This window comes from Triplophysa rosa, linkage group LG2 (genome assembly GCF_024868665.1).
Source record: "Triplophysa rosa linkage group LG2, Trosa_1v2, whole genome shotgun sequence".
Taxonomy (NCBI): Eukaryota; Metazoa; Chordata; class Actinopteri; order Cypriniformes; family Nemacheilidae; genus Triplophysa; species Triplophysa rosa.
In genome coordinates, this window is record NC_079891.1 from 2,366,722 (window position 1) to 2,372,721 (window position 6,000).

Here is a 6,000-nt window from a genome sequence, read left to right on the forward strand (position 1 = left end):
GCCCTGTGATTGGGTCATCTGCCCATTGTCTGAAACAGGAAATAGGTCATGCAGTGTGAACGGTGGTGGGGGGGAGGTGGACGACGGTGTGTGTGTGTGTGTGTGTGTGTGTGTGTGTGTGTGTGTGTGTGTGTGTGTGTGTGTGTGTGTGTGTGTGGGAAGGAACTGCACCACTGGCCTTTCTTTGGATGATCTCACAACTTACAAGCTTGTTAAAATGAAGCATCTTCAATAGCTGTGCAATTCAGCAAATAACCCTCTTATCAAACGCCATTCAGTCTGTATAGAGTTGTTGAGTTGAGTTTAAAACAACTTTTAATAGAAATGTTTCATATTTTCAAGGCTGTACTTTGTTCTATTCAATGTAAGTATGCAGAGATGATTATAAGTGTAACGTTCACAGGATGATTTTCTACAAGTTATTTGATCTATCCACCCAGAGGAAAATATTATTGCTGAGAGATCCATCCATCCATCATCCATCTGTCTGTCTGTCCGTCCGTCCAATCATCTATCCATCCATTCATATTCATCCATTCATCTATCCATCCACTCGTCTGTCTTTCTGTCTGTCCGTCTGTCTTTCTGTCTGTCTGTCTGTCTATCATTCATCCATCCATCCATCCATCCAATCATCTATCCATCCACTCATCTATCCATCCATCCATCCATCCATCCATCCATCCATCCATCCATCCATCCATCCATCCATCCATCCAATCATCTATCTATCTATCTATCTATCTATCTATCTATCTATCTATCTATCTATCTATCTATCTATCTATCTATCTATCTATCTATCTATCTATCTATCCATCCATCCATCCATCCATCCATCCATCCATCCATCCATCCATCCATCCATCCATCCATCCATCCATCCATCCATCCATCCATCCATCCATCCATCCATCCATCCATCTATCTATCTATCATCATCTCTCTCTCTCATCCAGTGCATTATTTCTCATCATGAACTAGTTGAACGATTATTATTCATAGGTTGGTTTCAGGTTGTTGTAGTCAGAATGGGGTCAGTACAGAACAGCGGTGTGTTGTGTGTAATCCTGCAGGGAAGGTGAAACACACACTGTGGTCTCTTATGGATCATTAAACAGGTCTGTTATTGATACTTCCCACCCCAGATTCGCTTTAAACTGTGAGCTTTGACAGTGCACGTGTGTGTGTTTCTTATCATATCTGACTATGGCACATACAGCTCCACTACACCTCGCCATTCTGGCTGGTCACCATGGCAACAGAGCATTTTCATGTGTCGTCTCCATTCTAATGTCCCTAATTAAAATGGGTCTGGTCCGTGTGCGCGTATGATACGGCAAATGTTTAAAGCCCACTAAGGAAAATTGTACGTGTTGAGTTAACTTCAGTGAAAGTGCATAACTCCAACAAGAAATATTTACATGACATTGCCTAAGAACAGGGTGAAATTGGTTCATGCAAAGCAAAATTGAGATAACAGGCAAAACTTTGCCATCGTTTTTAGTTCTCTTGTCGCTTGAGCTTCTCTTAACATTTGTATTGTGTTCATGTCATTGTTGAACTTACAACATTGTTTTTGAAACAATATAAAGCCATAAAAAATGATGTAAAAATTGCTGTAAAGATGTTTACTTTTTTAATTATAAGTAACATAGACAGAATATACAGCCGTGAGAAAAAAAATAAGAGACCATTTCAAATTTTTTTTTTTCTGAGTTTCCTATAGGTATGTGTTTGGGTACGAGGGTCCTTTTTGTTTCATTCTGTGAACTACTAACAATATTTCTACCAAATTTCTAATAAAAAGAATTTCTATTTCTGTTTGCATTTATTTGCAGAAAATTAAAACAGGAGAAAATGACAGAAAAGATGCTCTGTATTTTTTCAGACCTCAAATAGGCTACTGCAAAGAAAACAGGTTCAGGTTCACTTTTAAGCAATGCAACATATTTTATGTGATAACCTGGATTTTTCTGTCAGTTTTCATGTGTTTTGTCATGCTGTCAGCCTTTCACATTGCTGTTGGCTGACTATATGTCACTCCTGCGGTTTGATTTTGTTGAAATTCAACAGACACTGGACTGAAATGACCCCATCTATAAATAATCATTACAAGAAAATTTGGAATGGTCTCTAATTTTTGTCTGCGGCTGTAAATAAATAGCAAAAAAAGTTGACTAGAACTAGAACTAGAAATTGGTAACACTTTACAATAAGGTGCTATTTGTTAACAATTAGTTAATGCATTAGCTAACATGAACTAACAATGAACAATACTTCTACAGCATTTAATAATATTCATTCATGTTCACCTCAGCATTTACTAATACATTATTAAATCAAACGTTGTCACTGTTAACATGAGTTAACGCACCATGAACTAACATGAATAACTGCATTGACATGAACTAACACTGACAAGGGTGAATAAATGCTGAAAAAGTAAATTGTTCATTGTTAGCTAATGCATTTACTAACGTTAACTAATAACTAATAGCACCTTATTGGAAAGTGTTACCTAGAAAAAACATGTTTATCTTGAATAAATATAAAAGTCTGAAGTTGAAAAAATAATGAATTGCATCTTCCCAAACAGACGTTGCAACTTCCCACACAAGGGTTAAGCTACTTATGGCATTTCGTGATAAAAGAGGCCGTTCAAAGTATTTATGTGACCTAATCGGCTTATTAAACATAAGTATCACGTACACACCGTATTAAAGAAAGCCAATTTAACAGTCATTTAAAAAACAATTTAGCCGATACTTTAATTCAAAGTTGACTTATTACTGGGGGAATTAAACCTATTGGGCTGTTTCCAGACAGGGCTTAAGACTAGTCCCAGACTAACTTAAATAGAGGTGTCTTAATCAAAAACAACTTGCACTGACATATCTTAAAACATATCAGTGCGATTGTTTTGTCTCAAGATGCTCACCAGTAATGTTTTTGTAAAGTATGTTTTTAAAAACAATTTAAATATCCTAATTTAACCAAGGCCTAGTCCTGATTTAAACTAATCCCTGTCCGGGAAACCCCCCATTGACCAAAAAACACCAAGAGCTATCCCAAAACCTCAAAACTCCAATGTTATTGGTTGGAAATGTAATTCCCGGGAGAAAGATTTGCATCAGTCCAATGAAAAAACAAAGTCAAGGCCAAGCTTCAACAATGAGCTGAGAAAGATCTAGTTGCAGAGTTTGAAAGAAATTCGGTGTTGTGTTTATGGCATTGTTGTTGGGTTATGTCCCATTTCAGATTTACCGCCCTTAAATATGTGCACATAAAACACGTTAATCATGACATCTATGCTTTCTTCCTGTGTACATGGGTGGTTTCTTGATAGTAAAAAGATATGCACCAGACATTGGAATTTTCTTGTCAACTCAAAACTACATCCGAGTATAGCTACAGCACATCCCAGATGAAACAGTAGCTGCCGGCAGAATTAAAAGCTTTAGGGTGTGATCAATTCTAACTGGTTTAACTGGTCACTTTCGCTGTCTCTGTGGGTCTTCACACCGGCTTTCTCCTCAGACGCGTTTGTCATTATCACACTCTTCACACTTTTTGGGGCAACACACACCTTACAGTCACCAGAGAGAGAGAGAGAGAGAGCGAGATAGATAGAGAGAGAGCGAGATAGAGAGAGAGAGAGACAGAGAGAGAGAGAGAGAGAGGGAGGGAGAGAGAGAGAGGGAGGGAGAGAGAGAGAGAGAGAGAGAGAGAGAGAGAGAGAGAGAGAGAGAGAGAGAGAGAGAGAGAGAGAGAAAAGTAAGAAGCCATTTCAGAGGTTCCGCATTAATACATTTTGATGTGAGATTACAAAGACAAACATTAGTATTATTTGGATCGACATGCTCAAGTGAGTCACTCACAAGACCAAGAATGTTGGAACATTTTGAAGTTAACTTCAAGAGCCGCGTGTGTGTGTTTGGACATGTATGGGATTAGGTCCGATTCAAAGCACGGTACGTACATACTCTTTGGACCAATTTACTCACCAAAAAGCACAGGTTTTAATGGGGGACAGGCTCAGACATGGGCTTTGTTTATATCCCATGCACTTGTGTTTGGTTGGAAATGTTTTTCTGGCCTTTTAATAGATTCCAATCCACTTTTAAGTAACATTTGAACTCGTATAGTTGTCATTTTATGTATCACAGTGCAGTGAGGATATCAAATGGAAAAAAATGACCATATGTATAGAGTTTAAAAAATGTTGCGTTATTTGAACCCATCATTGGGTCAAAAATGGACAAACCCAACAGTTGGGTTAAATTAACCCAGAATATGGTTATACGGTATTTGCAACAATGAGTTAAAACAACCCAGCATTTTGGATTGAAACAACCCAGCATAGGTTAGTTGATAACCCAACGGTTGGGTTTGTCCCTTTTTGACCCAATTATTTTTTAGAGTGTACCATGGTACTAAAATGTATGTGTCATTGTGTTAATGTAGTATTCAAAGATACTTATGTCAGTAAATTCTCCAAGGTACTGGAAACTAAGAGTACTGCCACGGTACCATATCCAAAAACCATGAGAGTACCATATTTTTGTCCTATGGTATGCTATTCTAACTATCAGAGGTCCCAAAAAGGCTCCCACATTTAAACCCATCATTTTGATATTTTTGGTTATTTCCAATTATGTTTACTTAACAGCCAGATAAAAATGTTATTCATCTATAGATGTACTGTATTGAAGCATTATTCCAAAATTGTCCGTTTTATACCGTACATATCTATCTCCCGAGAAGAACTTCACACATTACGAACCTCACATTTATCACCCTCATGCGCATTGAAAGACATGTTAAACATAAGACAAAAACATGTTATGGCCTGATTTCGCTTCCATATCCAGTGGCTCATCTCTCGACGGCCCTCACACCCTCTGCCTGCAAGCTTTTCAGCTCTGGCACATCTCCTTCATGTCCTTCCTGCTCCAGCTAATGGTTTACAGTAAGAAGACAAGTGCTCGAATTAGCATGACAAGAATCAGAGTCAATGTGCAACCCTTGTGCCAAATAACATGGCAATCCACATAGGTGCGATGAAGGGGGCTTCAGAGATGCATTAGCATTGGAATTAAAGGGGGTGAAAAGCTCCACATGTGTGAGTTTCATCTTACTTGTAAAAGAAAAGGGGGTTTTGACAGCCTATTTGAAGCTCTTGTGCTCTGATTTAAAGATGGCGGTTGCTCTGAGTTTCAACAGAAAAAGCTGATCAAAGCAGTGATAAGTCACTGCTGTCACACAAAAATGTACTGCGGTGGTACCATGGTAAAGTGATAGTATTACAGTATTACCCCAAACCTTAGGAAATTAACCAGAATCTAAAAATAGCCCAACAAACCCAACCCCAGAATGCTTTATGTTAGTTAACCCAACCCAACATGGTTCGTTTTGTAGTAAAACTATCAAATATGTTTAATACACTTTTACTATAATTAAACAACGGTTAGGGTAAATTTGGGCTGATTGGGGCATTTCTTGAGACTGAGATGAATGTCAAAAAGCGGCCCAAATATTCACCCTAATTTTCCTCTTACATCACTTATTGATTACTTTAATACAGTAACTGTTTAACAAATAATAATAATCAATCCTCAAAAAACATGGTTGCTACACTTTCATTATAATAAAACTTATTTTTTAAAAAATTAAAAACTTTTGCTACAATACTGACAAAAATGACTTCAATTTGTCACAAATTGGATGCAAAACTGGCGTTTTGTCCAAATAAAAAGTGCATGTAAACGTAATTAAACTGTTTACTGAATTCAAGCACAGCAAACAATTATTGCATAACGCTAACACTAACGAACGCACGTCTTGAAAAAAATAAGAGCAAACGAAGAACATGTTAGTTTCAACGCACTAGTTTTTTGTCCTACATTGGCTTCTTTTGACGAGCAGGCTGAATGGGCCTATGGTGAAGGGGGTGTTTGAGGAGGAGGAGGTGCTCGTGGGAGGAGGAGACTGACTGCT